The sequence below is a fragment of the Pseudonaja textilis genome, chromosome Z, assembly GCF_049901715.1.
Source record: "Pseudonaja textilis isolate UNSWEBS1 chromosome Z, rPseTex1.2, whole genome shotgun sequence".
Classification (NCBI taxonomy): Eukaryota; Metazoa; Chordata; class Lepidosauria; order Squamata; family Elapidae; genus Pseudonaja; species Pseudonaja textilis.
The window spans coordinates 56,187,753-56,206,192 of NC_142008.1; positions in this window are offsets into that span (position 1 = coordinate 56,187,753).

The following is an 18,440-nucleotide window of genomic DNA, read 5'->3' on the forward strand; positions in this document are numbered from 1 at the left end:
GACAGAAGCATGTAGTTGGTTGTTAATTGCGAAGTTGTGTCCAACTCATCATGACCCCATGGATAACATTCCTGCAGGTCTTCCTGTCCTCTACCATTTTCTGGAGTCCATTTAAGCTCACGCCTACTGCTTCAGTGACTCGATCCAGCCTTCTCATTCTCTGTCATCCCATTCTTGTATTACCTTCAGTCTTTCCAGCATTAGGCCTTTCTCCAGTGGTCGAAGTATTTGAGTTTCATCTTCAGGATCTGGCCTTCTAAAGAGCAGTTAGGGTTGATCTCTAGGATTGACCAGTTTGATCGCCTTGTATACCTGATGGTCATCTGAATTAAATTCACCCATTCCTATCCATTTTAGTTCACTGATTCCTAAGATGTCGATGTTCAGTCTTGTCATCTCTTGTTTGACCATGTCCAGCTTGCCTGGATTCATGGATCTTACATTCCAGGTTCCTATGAAGAATAGATCTTTACAGCATTGGACTTTCCTTTCACCACCAGATGCATCCATACCTGAGCGTCCTTTTGGCTTTGCCCAGTCACTTCACTCTTTCTGATGCTACTAGTACTAGCCCTCTGCTCTTCTCCAGTAACATATTGGACACTGAGGGGCTCATCTTCCAGCATCATATCTTTTTGCCTTTTGGTACTGTTCATGGGGTTTTAATGGCAAAGATACTGGAGTGGGTTGCCATTTCCTTCTCCAGTGGATTACATTTTGTCAGAACTCTGCTATGACCTGTCCATCTTGGATGGCCCTGCACGGCATAGCCATAGCTTCATTGAGTTATGCAAGCTCCTTTGCCACAATAAGGCAGTAGCCCATGAAAGGGAAGCACTTAATTAAAAGCATCTAATTAATTATTGGATGAGAACTGAAATATCTTCAAGGAAAAACAAAGAAAATCCAATTGCTTTTTGAAAAAGCACCTTGGGATAGTGATGACTTGAGAATTTCCATAGACAGTGCTGGAGATACTTATTACAGAAACATGACATCCCAAGTCAGGAGAAGCCATGCTTTCCAAGCGCTATAAGCCTACATCTGAATTCTCAGTTGTTTGATTGGGTTTACTTAGAGCCATCAGCTTTAGGCTGTACAAATTCAGACAACTACTTTGTAAAAGAGTTTTTGTTGCTATATAGTAATTCTGTTACCCCAAAAATACAACCTATCCTGAAAATAAGCCCTAGCTTGAATTTTAACATCTAATATAAGCCCTACCCAAAAAATAAGTTCTAGTTAAGACTCCGCCCACTACATCCCACCTTCTGGTTGTATAAGGTAAGGTGAGACGCATGTGTAAAAATCAAGATGGGGTGGTGGTGAAGCAGTCCCACACACCCTGCACCTGCATACCTTAGGACCACCACAGCCAGGCCTTCCACACTCTGACACCTGTTGCAGTGCTACCTGACTTTGGCCACTCATGGCTGGACGCCATGTGTTGCATCACACCAGTGCTGCTGCTCGCAGCAAGAGGCAACACATCATGCCACACTGGTGGTGGTGCTCGCAGGAGGCCAAGTGCCACCATTTATGCAATGGCACAACATGCCATATAGAAGAAATCAGGCATTGATGTGACAGGTGTCAGGGCATGGGAGGTGGTCCTAAGGTAAGCGGGAAAGATCCCCTGAAAATACGACCTGTTGCTTATTTGGGGGCCTAAAAGAAAATAAGACCAGGTCTTATTTTCAGGGAAACAGTAGTTATCGCTATCTTAAGTAATGGGAACAGAGAATGATAGTGTCCGCAGTGTAGGTAAGTTTAAAAAGAATCAACTGGCTTTATTTTCCTTCCCACCAATGATCCCTTGCAGATGGGAAAAACATTACTAATTGCTCTCTTTAATATAAGGCAAGATGGGATAGTGTGGATTGGTGCTTAGAATGGCTAATTTAGTCATCTGCTCAGTTAAGGGCTGATCTATTTTTCCATCTCTTAATTATCAGCTTGCTATTTTTTAGACAAAGCACCAAATCCATGTCAAAAATAACTGTGCTAACAAGTCACTGGTGAAGAGATGAATAAAATACAGTTGGGGGAAACAACGGATAAGGAAGAGCTCCATACTGAATACTAAAATACTAAAAGTAAACTAAGAGTCATCTTTATGTGAGATATATAAATATGATAAATACTGCAAGGGAAGGACAATGAGCAGCTATTGCCTGTGGGACCGCTTTCTCTTTCCCTCCTCTTTCTTTCCCTCCCTCTCTTCCCATCTCTCTCTCTCTCTCCTTCTAAAGATAGGAAAGGAGACCCACCTGAAACAAACACACACACACAAGCTTTCAAGCGCCCAGCAGCGTTGCTCCTTATGAGGGTTCTTCCTGGCCAATCTCCTGTCCCGCGTTGCCTGGAAAAGCTGACAGGCAAGGCTTTCGGGTCCAACAAAGGGGCCACCTCTTTGAGACTTCCAAAGTCTTCCTCCCCTCCTGCTTTTGGGGAAAGGAAAGGGCTGAGAAGGTCAAGCGAGGCAAATGCTGCAGCGTCCTGCCCCCTCCCCCTCCCCTGCCAGCAGCTCTGGGCTAGGGAGCGGTTTGGCTTTCCTGACTGCCTGAAATGTTACCTTGTTCCTGCAGCTGGTGGCAGAGGGAAAGAAGCCAGCCAGGTTAGGGCTGTCACCACTCGGCTCCCTGCCAGCCCACATCTCGTCCCCTGCCTGGATTCTCCAGCAGCTCCTGGGGCTCGCCTGCTGAGAGGCATGGGGACAAGGAAGCATGAGGCTACTCTGCCTGCATCGCCCAGGACAGTCGCCCCTCCCTCACTGAACAAGTGTTATGGCAGTTGTTGGGGGGGGAGGTTCATTTGTTCAACTTTTACCTATCCCACCATTAGGCACCACAAAAAAAAGAGGTTAATACGGCCCGACAAGAAACAAGAGCAGCGGGGAAGATACGAGAAGCGAAGCCAGAAAGCGAAGCAAAGTCCACACTCCCACACAAAGCCCCTCACCTGCCACGTGCACTTGACCCCGCCCGACCGCACCACTGCTTCACTCCCGCTAACCGTTTCCTTGGTTTCCCAATCTTTTTTCCACACAAACTTCCACTACATGACCCCCACCAGCGAGCTGTTTAGTTACAGCCTCTTTGGGCAATGAGGAGTATCAAAAGGTGGGAAAAGGTTGCCACGCTCACCCTTTCTCCTAGCGCTCACCCACGCCTGCGAGCAGCCTATTGCCAAGTCCCATTAGCCCACTGTTCTTTTTTTTTTTTTTGAAAAAAAGTTTTATTGACTTTAACAACAAACAAAAACACATAAAACATAAAACATAAAAGCATCATTCTCCTTCATAAATTTACAGACAGTGTATCGGTTGGTTTACCACTTTTTTTTGTGCATCCATTTCATAATCTCCATTGTAGTTATATTACATAATAACTCATATTATCAATCAACAATTATATAGCCTGATATCATTACTAAACAATGATTTGACTATAATTTTGTTAATTCATACTTTAATGAGATAACTATAATTTACTTTATTTATTTTACAACGAATCATAAAATCATACCAAGTCTATCTTAATAAAATTTTGTAAAAATAGTATCAAAGAAAAAGAAAAAAAAAGAAGTATATATCCATTATATCCTAAGTTTCTAAATATTCTATTATTATATTTTATTATCTAGCCATTGATAGAAAAGGTCCCAAACTTCATAGAATTGTTTATCTTCTTGTTCTCTAATTTCAAATGTCAATCTACTCATTTCAGCACATTCCAATATTTTCTTAATAGTTTCTTCCTCTGATGGTATTTTCTCACTCTTCCAATTTTTAGCAAATACAATCCTAGCCGCTGTTTACAATCATTTACAATCAAATACTTCAAATTTTGTATCAGGTAAAATTCCCAATAAAAAAATCTCTGGTTTCAAATCTATATGTTTCTTTGACATTTTTTCCAACCATATGCGAATTCTAGTCCAATATTTTCTAGCGTCCTCACAAGTCCACCACATATGGTAATATGAGCCAGGTATCTGATGACATTTCCAACATTTTTCAGATTTATTCTTGAACATTCTTGCTATTCTTGTCGGGGGGAAATGCCACCTATAAAACATCTTATACAAATTTTCTTTATATGCTGTTGACATTGTCATTTTATAATTTTGAGACCACAATTTTTGCCATTTCTCTAGATCAATCCCATATCCAAAATTCTTCCCCCAAGCAATAATCATTTCTTTAACTTGTTCTTCCTCTAGTTTAATTTCCAGCAAATAACTGTATAATTTTTTGATCACTTTTTCATCAGTACCTGTCAAAATCCTATCTAAGTCAGTCAATTTATCATAAAATCCCTATGTTTTAGAATCTTTAAGATACCTTGAGTGTATTTGCGCATATGAAAACCAATTCATCCTTATACCTTGTTCTTCTAGATTTTGCATCATTTTAAATTCACTCTTTTCATCCAATATTTCCCCATATCTAACTGTTTGTTCCTTCTTAGGATAAGAAAAAGCTTCAATAGTTGATAACCAGACTGAGATTTTCAAATAACATTGTCTCTTAATTTTCTCCCAATTCAACCATAATGACTCCCGTATATAATGCCTTCTAAAATAGCCCTGCGATTTAGTTCCCTTATACCACAGAAAATCATGCCATCCCAGTAATAAATCATGTCCTTCTAATGTCAACAATCTAGTCTTTCTTAATGTTATCCATTCTTTAGCCCACATTAAATTTGCAGCTTGGGACTTCCGGTGGCAGGACAGGGACGTCCAGAGGTGGAGAAGCCCAGCTGGGGCTTTCGAACACCTCTTCTCGCGTTTGGAGGGATCCCCAGTGGATACACAAAACCCGTAGAGCTTCGTGTCAGAATAGAGGACCCCCGGGTTGCTGTTTGGGGGTAGGCAACTCCCCAGCAACGAAGGAAGAGCCTCTGAGTCCAGTGCGATTGAGCCAGCTGCCAGCTAATGGCGGCTCCAAAGTCCGGTCTGCCACTGAACTGATGAAGCAAAAAGTGACTGCCTGAAGGGTCTGAGCGGAAAAGGGCAGAAGGACTACAAAGCCATGAGAGAGATTGGTCTGATTCTCCCTGTTTCATTGTGAGTAACAGTGGGGGAAGCTGGAGACAAGCGGCCAGAAAAGCAGTTTGAAAAGTGAAAGGGGGATAGTGTGGCTCGACACTTAGAGTGAAAGTGTGGATTGGAGCGTTGCCGAGGAGAGAAAAAGGCGGTGGGAATTCAAGAAGCTCAGGAGTGGATTGCCATCTCGGATCAGCGCGTGAGAAGGCTAGAAGACTAGGAGATGATTTTAGCTGCGAAGGAGGGCAGAGCGAGAGGTAGAGAGCCAGAAAACGACGTACTGACTTTTATATGCAAGATCCTTTCCTTTTAGCATTACTGCCTACAAAACTGATTTTTAAAGTGATCGATCTGAGGCAGATGCCCAAAGTGACTGTGGATTGACAATTGCTGGCAGGAGGGAAGAAGAAGAAAGAAGAGACAGACGGAAGCCTGGCCAAGACTGATCGCTGATTGCTGACAGCAATTAGTCAGCACTTCCTCCCCTGCTTCCTTGGTGCGCCCAGGAGGAGAGACGATAAGACTAAAACGCCAACCCCAACTCAGACTTGTTTTTCTATGGAACTAATCCTACAGATACATGCTTTGTGATTCCCTAAAATTGAAAAGACCCTTTCTTCCTGCATTCTTTCTCTCTCTCCCTTTCTCTTTGTTCTTTCCTTTTTTCTATAATAGTTAAGTATAAAGGCAAACTGCTTGTTACAGTTATTAAGGTTTACAGATTAGACTCTCTTGGATATATAAAAATTTTAAGGACTGTTAATAGGGTTGTCTCAGATAAAATGGAATCTTAAATATTAATATACACTATAGGACAAAAGTATATATAGAGTGAGATATTCTAGAGTTGGTTGTATGCTTTAAACAAGTATGATTTATTAGGGGTAAAATACAATTAACTCCGGTATTTGAATTTAATATAGAGAATAATACATAATACATCGAATGGTGATTTGGGATAATATTCTTAACATAGTCCAATTGCAAAAACAAATCTTATCAGAGATGACTTCCACAACAACCACGGCCCTGAAAACAGGAAGGAAGAACAACCAGACCTTGATGACAACTCTGGCAACTGCCTCCCAACAACGCAGAAAACTATAGAAGAGACCTTGGTAGGAGAAAAACAACCGACTGTTACTAATGCCAACCTACAAGCGACATTATTATCCCTGCAAGAATCAATGCAAGAATCAATGTCTAGAATGCAGGAGATTATGATTAGGAATCATAATGAGACCAGAGCAGATATTAGTGAACTGAAAGAAGAAATGAGTAAATTAAAAGAGGAGATGAGAGTAGATATACAGAGAGTTGAAGATAGGGTTGGGACAATGCAATTGGCCATGGAAAGAACTGAATTAAAAATAAAAGAAATAGAGAAGAGGACGGAACAAGCAGAGAGAAACCTAGAAAGGACTGAGGAAGATTTTAAAAATGTAAATAGAGAAATGGAAGATTCCTTGGTCCAACTTGAGATGGACAGAGCAGCTGCATACTTAAGGTTCCAAAACGTGGAGGAATCCAAAAATGAAGAATTAGAACAATTAATGGCAGGTTTGTTGGCTGAACTAGTTGAAAAAGAGAAAGATGACTTACTCAAGGAATTTGATGAAATCTATAGGGTGAACACCAGTTATGCAAGGCGTCACAATTGCCCAAGGGAGATCCATATCCGCTTTTCAAGAAGATGCATGAGAGACCTAATACATAGAAAGGCCAGAGATGAGAGAATATTATATAAGGGCAAAGAGATCATAATTCTCAAGCAGATTCCAAGAAAAGTGAGGGCCATAAGGCAAGAATATAAATTTTTAGCCAATTACTTAAATAAAAATGAAATCTCATTTAAATGGCTAATCCCAGAAGGGATGCTAATATCGTGGAAGGGAAGAAAAATTAAAATAGATTCAATAGAACAAGCACAAAACTTCCTAGAACAGCTAACAACCACAGAGGATCAACTCACTAGGGAGAAAATCCAAAGGAATATGCAGGAAGATCAGAATCGCCACAGGAACAAAGAAGAAAGACCTGTCCAAATTCAAGGGAAAGACAACTTACAACGAGAAAGAGGAGAAACAACTCCATATCAATCACAAGAAGAGAGCCGTAGAGTTACGAGACAAAAAGCGAGGCAGACTTAAGTAAATGGACGAAGGAAGGAAAATTCTTTCCATTAATATAAACGGCCTAAATTCAAGAGCTAAAAGGAAAAGGATTCTAACCAAACTAATAAAACAAAATGTTGATATAATTTGCATACAAGAAACACACATTAGGAAAAGTGAGGAGAAATTCCTAGATTGTCCGAAACTGGGAAAATTATTTACAGCACCAGCTGATAAACACAAAAAGAAAGGTATTGCAATCTATGTGAGAGATGACTTAAAAGCGGAGTTAATATGGGCGGACCCTGAAGGAAGAACTCTTGGTGGTACAAATCTTGATTAATGGCATTACACTCTTACTGGTAGTAATCTATGCCCCAAATGATGATCAAGGTAAATTTTTTAAACATCTCCATCAAAAATAACAGAATTTGAAAATGGTAATATTATTCTGATTGGCGATTTTAACTCTATTGCTGACTATCGGAAGGATCATAGTAATAGGACTAAGAACAAAAAGGAAATAGAGAATTCTCTAAGCCATGTAAGGATATGTTGAATGAAATGAATCTGGTAGATATCTGGAGAAAATTAAATCCCCAAAAAGAACAGTTTACTTATTATTCTAACCCACACAAAATTTGGACAAGAATAGATATGGCTTGGATAAACGGTGAATTATTTAATGAAATCAAAGATAGCGAAATCATTACCAAATGATTGGGCTGACCACAACCCAATTCAAATAACCTGGAGGGGTAGAAGAAAACCAAAGAAAAGATGGACTTTTAACACTCATTTAATAAAAGAAGAAGAATATACTAATAAATTGAAAGAAAAACTGAACTTCTTCTTAAAGGAAAATAATAATGATCTAACTTCAAACAAAATATATGGGACACATTAAAGGCATTTATAAGAGGAATAACAATCTCTTACAATGCTATGAGAAATAAAAGAAAGTATGCCCAACAAAGTAACTTACAACAAGAAATTAAGGATTTAGAAACCCAATTACAAAAGAACCCCAAAAACCAAAGAATACAGAACCAGTTAATAACAACTAAACACAAACTAAATTTACTGAACAAGAAAAATTGGAGATTAGTCTGAAAATGACTAAACAAATCTACTTTGAGCATGCAAACAAGCCAGGGAGATGGTTAGCCCACAAACTTAAGAAAACGAAAGAAAAAGATTGATACACCAATTAATGGATGAGGGGGCAATATGCAAGAGGAGATAGAGAAGAAAAAGAGATCACTTCTAATTACTTTGGGAAATTATACAAAAAGAAGAAGTCTCTGAGGATAAAATAATGAAATACCTGGAGGAAGCGAATGACAAAGCAATTGGAGAGGAAGAGATAGAATTATTAAACCAAAATATCACATGGTCCGAACTGAAGTCAGCAATAGAGAAGCAAAGTAACAATAAAGCACCAGGACCAGACGGGATACCGGTAGAACTTTACAAAATTATCATAGAACAAATTGGACCACTGATGCTGGATGTATTTAATGAGGTACTGTTAGCAGCCAAGATGCCGGACTCGTGGAGGGGAGCCTTAATTTCGCTGATCCCGAAGGAGGACCTTGACCACAGACTTATTAATAATTATAGACCAATTTCGCTCCTGAATGCAGATTATAAATTATTCTCTTCTATAATAGCCAATAGATTAAAACAGGTTTTAAACACTTATATCCATGAAGATCAAAATGGATTTCTCCCATTTCGACAAATTAAGAATAATTTAAGAACAGTGATAGACATTTCAGAATACTATGAAGCCCACCCGGAAAAACAATTTGCATTTATGTTCTTGGATGCTGAAAAAGCATTCGACAATTTAAATTGGCATTTCTTAATTCAAAAAATATATAATATGAATCTTGGCACCAGATTTGAAAATGTCATCACTACAGGCGTACTTTCATAGACATCTTATTAGAGATTCACTATTAACTAATTGGAAAAAAATATGTAAAAAACATTATTTAAAAATTCCGATTTGGCTTTCAACAATGGAGGCAATGGTTCATCCCAACAATTTGGATATAACAAAAACGACTAAATATAAAGATTTATTAGATCCTTTAGGAAAACTAAGAACTCGACAGGACTTACAGGAACAGGGATTTAAAATTGATCAGTGGTTATATATACAAATCCATAGTAGATATAAACAAGATATCAAAGAGTTTGGAATTTATAGCAAATTACAACACTTAGATAAAATCTTATTAGGATCAAATAAAAAGAATATTTCTAAATTTTATAAATATTTATTGGAGGTAGAATTAGAGCAAGAGATAGTGAAAGGGAACATGATAATGTGGAGTAGGAATATTGGAAGAAGCATTACATTAACAGAATGGGAAAAGATCTGGAATAGAATCATTAAGATTACGAAGTCTCATGCATACAAAGAAAATATGTATAAAATGTTATATAGATGGCACTTACCCCTTCGAGGTTAGCGAAAATGAACCCAAACTCTAGTCCAAAATGTTGGAAATGTAAAAACATAGAGGGAACCTACTTTCATATGTGGTGGACCTGTAAAGAAGCCCAGAAATACTGGCAAAAATTAGAAAATGGCTGGAGGAGATAACCAAAGATCAAATTGAATACAAACCAGAGTTCTTCCTACTAGGGATCTCTGATAAACATTTTCCTAAAAAGACGAAATACATAATAATTCATATTCTAACTGCGGCCAGATTAGCATTTGCCCAGTGCTGGAAATCATCCCGTTTACCTACAGATCAATTGGTCATTCAGAAAATATGTGACTGCGCAGAAATGGACAATTTAACCATAGCTCTTAAAAATAAAGAGTCTTCAGCATTTGATAATAATTGGAATGCATGGTATAATTGGTTATATCAGAGATAAACTGTTCAATGAGCATAAATAAGCATAAATATCCATAAATAGCGATAAGATGTGTATATTTAAAGTAAGGTAGGAGAATTGGATCTTGTAGACTGTCAAAAGAATATTTGTCTGGTTTTAACGTATTTTCTTTTTCTTCCGTCTCTTTTTTTCTCTCTTTATACTTCTTTTTCTCCTTTTTCGGTCGCAAGACCGAGCGTTTTTTTTTTCCTCTCTCTTTCTCTTCTTTCTTTCTTCTTTTCTCTCTCTGTTTCTTATGTAATGTTGTTATGTTATTTTTTTAATTGTAAATTCAATAAAATTTATATGAAAAAAAAAAAAAAGAAAATGTCATCACTACAATTTACCACACTCAACAGGCAAACATTCTAATAAATGGGGAACAAACTGGCCCGATAAAAATAGAAAAAGGGGTAAGACAGGGTTGCCCTCTCTCCCCTCTGCTTTTCATATTCGCTCTAGAATCTCTTCTGACGTACATTAGGCAAAATTTGAGAATTAGAGGTTTGAGGATCAAATCAGAAGAATATAAAGTACAGGCTTTGCAGATGATTTGGTTTTTTTTCTGGAGGAGCCCATAGAAAAAGGACACAACTTATTAGAAGAACTAGAATGATTTGGAGAAGTCATGGATTTAAAATAAACAGGGGAAAAACAAAATTAATGACTAAAAATTTAACAGGAGACCAGAATAAAGAGCTAGAGACAACAATGGGAATACAAGTGACAAAAAAAATTAAATACCTAGGAATTTGGCTAACTCCACAAAGCAAATCGTTAAAAGAAAACAATTATGATAAACTTCTCCAACAAACTAAGAAAGACTTAGATTTTTGGAGCAATTTACAACTTTCCTTATTGGGCAGGATTGCTTTGATTAAGATGAATATTCTGCCAAAATTTCTATATTTATTCCAGACAATACCAATTAAACTAAATAATTTTTTTTTACGGAACTAAACAAGATAACATTGAATTTTATTTGGCAGGGGAAAACGCTAGGATTAACGAAAAGCCCTACAAGATTTGAAAAGCAGAGGAGGGTTAGCCTTGCCAAACTGGGAAATATATCATACGGCAGCCACCCTACTATGGATAAAGGATTGGGTGAACCTAACCAACAAAAGAACACTAGTATTAGAAGGGCCATTATATGCAGAAAGGATGGCATGCCTTTCTGTGGGAATCTGGGAAACCCAGGCAATCATATTTCCATAGGCATCTTATCAGGGACTCTTTATTAACTAATTGGAAAAAGTACGTAAAAAGCTTTATTTAAAAATACCAATTTGGCTATCCCCAATGGAAGCGATAGTACACCCTAATAATCTGGATATAACCAAAATGATTAAGTACGAAAATTTATTAGACCCACAAGGAAAATTGAAAACACGACAAGAACTGCAAAAGCGAGGATTTATAATTGATCAGTGGGTGTACCTTCAAATTCATAGTAAATACAAACAAGACATTAAGGAATTTGGAATCTACAATAAATTACAGACCCTAGACAAAATTCTACTAGGACCAAGTAAAAAAAATATATCTAAATTTTACAAATATTTATTAGAAACAGAACTAGAACAAGAAATTGTCAAAGGAAATATGATTGCGTGGAGCAGAAATGTGGGTCAGAGCATTACCCTAGCAGAATGGGAAAAGATCTGGAACAGGAACATTAAGATCACAAAATCAGCAACTTATAAAGAAAACTCATACAAAATGTTTTATAGATGGCACCTGCCCCCTTCGAGATTGGCGAAGATGCACCCCAACACGAGCCCCAAATGTTGGAAATGTCAATACATAGAAGGTACCTTCTTTCACATGTGGTGGTCATGCAAGGAAACCCAGAAGTACTGGCAAAAAATTAGGCACTGGCTAGAGGAAATAACCATGGAACAAATTGAGTACAAACCAGAGTCCTTCCTCCTAGGAATTTTTGATAAACAAATATCCAAAAGTCAAAGTATATTACAATCCACATCTTAACACATGCCAGACTGGCATTTGCCCAGTGCTGGAAACTACCCTCTATCCCCACTGATCTTATGGTTATTCAGAAAATCTTACAATGCGCCGAAATGGACAAACTAACCCAAGCATTAAAAATAAAGAATCTTCAACCTATTATAGCAATTGGAATCCTTTGTACATTTGGCTTAATCAAAGATAGATCACCTCTAAGAAAATTAAGGCCGAGGCCTCCGAGGCAGAGATAAAGAAAAGCACTGCCGACGATAGTCTGGAAGAAGAAAAGACCTTACAGACAGTCACAAAAATATGGTTTTATTATAATTGTTTTCTCTACTTCTGTTATCCCCACTTTCCCCCCGCCCACCCTTCCCTTTCCCTCTTTCCTCTCTCAAGCTTTCCTCTCTTTCCCTCTTGGCCCATGCCAAGACCTGTTCGTCTTTTTGTTGTATATACTTTGTAGCTGTGTTGTTGTTGTTTTTTAAAAAGTAAAACTAATAAAGTTTATTAAAAAATAAATAAATAAATTTGCAGCTTGGTAGTACAACTCCCAATTAGGAAAGCCAAATCCTCCTCTGGTTCTAGCATCTTGTAAAAGTTTTAATTTTATTCTCGCTTTCTTACCTTGCCATATATACTTCAACACAATTTTATTTAGTTCTTCAAAATAATCTTTGCCAAGCCTAATTGGTATTGTTTGGAACAAATATAAAATTCTGGGTAAAATATTCCTCTTGATTGTTGAAATTCTACCTATCAATGACAATTGTAGGTTTTCCCATTTCTTCAGATCAGACGCTATCTGCTTTTTAAGTTTAATATAGTTATTCTCTTTCAATGTAATACATCTTGACGTCAAATGTATCCCCAAATATTTAACCTTGTTCGTAACTTGAATTTTCAATAAGTCTGCCAATTCATCTCTTTGTTTTAATAGCATATTCTTTGTAAGAATCTTTGTTTTATCTTTATTTATTTTCAAACCAGCCATCTCACTGTATGTCTCTATCTTTTCCAATAGTTTTAGAGCTGTCTCTAGAGGATCTTCCAGAATGAAAACCAAATCATCCACAAAGGCTTGCAATTTAAATTCCTCCTTCTTGACTTTCATTCCTTTTATATTTTGGTCCTCTCTAATATTTCTATTCAACACTTCCAAAGTCTGTACAAATAGCAAAGGTGATAATGGGCATCCTTGTCTTGTGCCTTTTCTTATATTAATAGTCTGTAAATTCTCCTTCTATCACTACTTTTGCCGTTTGCTTATCATATATGGCTTCTATTGCTTGAGTAAATTTTCTGGCGAAGCCCATCTGTTCCAGTAATAGTAACATAAATCTCCAGTTCACATTATCAAATGCCTTTGGAGCATCTAGGAATATCAAAGCCATTTGTTTTTCAGGATGTGCCTCATAATATTCCAAAGTGTCCAGAATTACCCTCATGTTGTCTTTAATTTGTCTCTTTGGCAGGAATCCATTCTGATCAGGATGAATAAAATTATTTAAGTATCTTTTGAGCCTTTCTGCCAAAATTGAAGCAAAGATTTTATAGTCTGCATTCAGTAAAGAAATAGGTCTATAGTTCTTAATTTGTAATGGATCGGCCCCTTCTTTTGGAATAAGTGTAATATAAGCTTCTGACCATGTTTTAGGTATTTTCTTATTTAACATAACTTCGTTCATGACTTCTAGCAGTGGAATGCTCAACGATTCTTGTAGTGTTTTATAAAATTCTGCCGGAAGCCCATCTGGACCTGGTGCTTTTCCATTATTCTGTCTGTTGAATGCTTCAGTTAGTTCCATCATTGTTATAGTGCTTTCTAGCATTTTTTCAGTCTCTTCGGGTATCTTAGGTAAGTTAGCATTTTGTAAATAAAGTTTAATTTTTTCCTCATCAAAATCCTCCTGTTTATATAGTTGTCCATAAAAGTCTCAGATAATTGCCTTTTTCTCCTTATTACCATAACACATTTGACCTTGATCATCTATTAGCTGTAATATTTTCCTAGATTCTTTCTCCTTTCTCAATTTATATGCTAACCATCTACCTGGCTTGTTTGCATCTTCAAAATAGTTCTGTTTAGCACTTCTAATTTTTTGTGCCAGTTCTTCTTTCTCTACCTGACCCATTTTATGTTTGATTATGTCCATTTTAAGTTTAATATCTTTTTTCTGTGGCATTTACTGCAATTCTTTTTCCAGTTTTTTGTGGTCATCTTCTAGAGCTTTGATAGTTTGCCTCTTCCTAATGTTCTTTTTCTTTGTATAGTCTATTATTTATCCTCTCGCATATGCCTTCATTGTATCCCAAACATTCTGCATTGAAGTATCTTCTTTTTTATTTTCACTAAAGAAGAAGGCCAATTCTTTCTCCATCCATTGTGTGAAGTCTTTTTTCCTTTAAAATAGTATCATTTAATGTCCATCTAGATCTTCTTTTTTGTCCTTTCCATTTAATTGTCATTGGGTTATGATCTGCCCATGTACTTGTTTCAATATTTATTTCTTGAATATTAGATATTAATTCTGTTGAGGTCCAAATCATATCTATTCTGGACCATGATAAATTTCTATTTGAGTAAAAAGTATATTGTTGAATTTTAGCATTTCTTTCTCTCCATAAATCTTTTAAGTTTAATTCATCTATCATTTTGAAAAAGGATTTAGGGAGAGTCTTTCTATTTTGTCTTGTTGCTGTTGCTGTATAGTCCATTTTATTGTCTACAATTCTATTGAAATCTCCCATCATAACTATGTTAATATAGTCCAGTCCCATTGTTTTCATATGTAATTTTTTATAAAATTCTTCTTGTTTATGATTCGGAGCATAAATTGCAACCAGGAGTGTTTTTGTATTATTATCCACTATTTCAACCATTAATACTCTTCCCTCTTCATCAGTATGAATCAGTTTTGCTGGGATAGTTTCTTTAATATATAAAACCAATCCTCTTTTCTTACAGTGGGTCAGAGAAGTAAATATTTTCCCTAATTTTGGTCGTGCCAGTAATTGTTCATGTTGTTTTTTAATATGTACTTCTTGTAAGCAAATTATATCAAATTTTAACTTCTCTAATTTGTGAAAGGTTTTTCTTCTTTTGGTAGCTGAGTTCAGTCCGTTTATATTCATAGAAATCAATTTTTTTTCCTCCATGATTATATTTTGTATTTAAGTCTAACAGCTCTCATAGATCTTACTTTACGTTGTTCTTTGGTCTCCATTTGTCCACCTACTGCACCTTCTTCTTTTCCCATTCCCATTTGATCCTCTTGAGGTTCAGTTGAGATGATCTCTTTTTCTGTCTCTATTTCTCTTCTTTTGAAAAATTCATTGTAGAATATTTCTGCTTTCTCATTTGAGTCAATTCTGTGTCTCTGTTCTTGCCATGTAAACATTAATCCTTCTGGAATCAACCATCTGTAATTCACTTCTTTTTTCAATAACATTTTAGTCAAGAATCTATATTCTCTTCTCATCTCTCACACTTTTCTGGGTACTTGTTTTAAGACCACAATCTCATTGTCTTTATATTTCAACGCCTTATCTCTTGCCACTTGTAGTATTTGTGTTTTAATAGTCTTTTTGGTAAATCTGACATGGACCTCTCTTGGTAGCTTGTTCCTCATTGCATATCTTGTGTAGATGCGGTATATCTCATCTACTCCATCCATCATCTTTTCCTCTGTTATTCCCAGAGCTCCAGCCAAGATTTCTATCATTACTGCAGCCAAATCTTGTCCTTTTTCTTCCTCTATATTTTGGAATCTGAGATAAAATTCTGACCTATCCATCTCCCACTTCAACATCCTAGTTTTGTCTTGTTCAACCCTTGTTAATCTGCTATCGATATTTGCAATTGTCTCATCTCTTTGTTTGTCTTTCTCTTCAATTTTTTGGAGTCTCTCCTCATATTTCACCATCATTTGTTGAATAATTTCAATTTTTTCATCAATCTTCCCAATTCTTTGTTCAATACTCTCCGTTCTTTGTTCAATACTCGTTTTAAGTTCTTGTATTCTTTGCATAACCATTGTTAAGTCCACTTGTGTTTTATCTTGCTTCGCCATTGTTGAAAGTCGTCCTCCAGCTGATGGGGAGGCAGGAGCAGAAGTTGAAATGCCAGAAGGTAAAATTTTCTTACTCATTTGGGTAGCTCAGGATCTTTAAGCTCTTTTAATCCAATTAATAGAGTGGCCAATTATAATCCAGTTGGAAAAAAGAAAAACATAAGAAAAAGCCAATAAAAAATAAAAAGCCCAAAATTAAAAAGAAAAGAAAGTTAAAAAGAAAAAAGAGGAAGTTGTTCAGGTTCTTCTAAACCTTAATCCTATTGTGGGATAGTCAGTTATGATTCAAAAATAAAAATTAAAAATAAAGAAAAAGAGAGTAAAACCCAATAATATTAAAAAGTAATAATAGAAAAAAAGAAGAAAAAATTCTTCAGGTTCTTCACACCTTAATCCAATTGGAAGGTCTCAAAAAATAAAAAACCATAAAAGTGAGTCAAAAATGAAAATGGAAAAGGCAAAAATCTCAATAAGAAAAAGAAAAGAAAAGTATTCTGAGGCTTTCCCTTTAAAAATAAAAATAAAATAAAAACATAAAATAAAATAAATAAATAAATATACAAATATTACAAGATACTGTGGGATTGAAGAGGAGGGATAGAACAGCTAAAAGAAAATAAAAAAAGAAGCACACTGCATCTTATTTAATTATCCAAGGCTCTTATTATGGCTTCTCCACAAATTTCAAAGCCAAGCTTCAAATGTTCAATTGATAGTAGAAGTCCCAAAGAACACCTGTAAAAACATTCTCCAGTGTTCTTCCCTCTATCTTATCAAGTTCCAGTGTCCTTGAGAAAGGATTTTTCACAGTCCTCTCAACTTCAAATAAAGTATTTTCAAGCCTCTAGTTGGCAGTGTTACAAAGTTTCTTTAATCCACTCCCCCTTCTTTCCCAGAAAAAGCCTAATAGAAAAAAAATATACATGTATGTATGTATGTGTGTGTGTGTGTGTGTGTGTATGTATGTATGTATGTATGTATGTGTATGTGTATGTGTATGTGTATGTGTATGTGTATATGTATGTGTATGTATGTATATATATATATATATATATATATATATATATATATATATATATATATATATATATATGTATATATTTGTTTTCTGAGGTTCTCGCTGGTATTTATATGTAGATCTTTGGTTGTTGGGTTTTTCGCTCACAGAAGATTTGAGTATCTAGGCACGTTTGATGAGTCTCATTCATCATCTTCAGGCTTCTGTCTCCAGCTCTGTGCTTCTCAGAGTAATGGAGATTGCAGCGCTTCCTCCTTTAACTGCAGTTAAAGGAGGAAGCAGCTGCAATCTCCATTACTCTGAGAAGCACAGAGCTGGAGACAGAAGCCTGAAGATGATGAATGAGACTTCATCAAACGTTGCCTAGATACTTCAAATCTTACGCGGGAGAAAACCCAACAACCAAAGATCTACATATGTATATATATATATATATATATATATATATATATATTACTAAAGGGAGCCTCTATTCTGAAAACTATAAACAGTCAAAAAGGAGACAAAAGAATAGATAAATATAAGAGAGACCAGTCTAGTTGCAATTACTAGATCGCAATACAAGTTCAGTGAAAACAAAAGTAAAAGTAAAAAGCTAAGCCTCGCTTTGACATTTCTCTTTAGAAAATCACCGCTAAGTCAATTTTGTCAAGTTTTGTCAAAAATCTTACAGATTTCTTCTCATTCTAGAGTGTCCTTAAGTCCCAAATATATAAAAAAAAAAAAATTCTCACCAGCCGATACACTTTCTCTTTCTGTCTCTTCCTTCTGGAGCTGTCACAGCTTCAGCAGCTTAATGGCTGCCTCTCCGCCCATGATAAAAAGGCTTCTCCTGGATCAACCAGGGACTTTGCGATGTCCCTGGGATCAACAGAACGCACCCCTTACTATCACCGTCTTTAGGTCCGTTGGGACTGACCAGGGGCGAAGATATCAGCCGCAATCTCGGAGCCCCAAGATTGCAGCTGTATCGCAGCAAAGTAGCTCCGCCTTCTCCAGCCCACTGTTCTTAAAGTTGAGCAATCCTAATCTTCCGTGAAACATGCACGCCCCTCCCCGCCAGGCCACATCTCATCCCCTGCCTGGATTCTCCGGCAGCTTCTGGGTCCTGCCTGCCAGGGGGGATGACCAGGAAGCATGAGGCTATTCTACCTGCATTGCCCATTCGGCCAGCTGCCCCTCCCTCATTGGGCCGAATGTTTTGGCAGAGTGCGGGCTCCACTAAGAGGTCCATGGGCTGGAAGGTACAGTTGGGGAAGGAAGATCTACGCTGGTGAGGCTTGACTGCCTTTCGGGTGCTGCTCAGGGTTG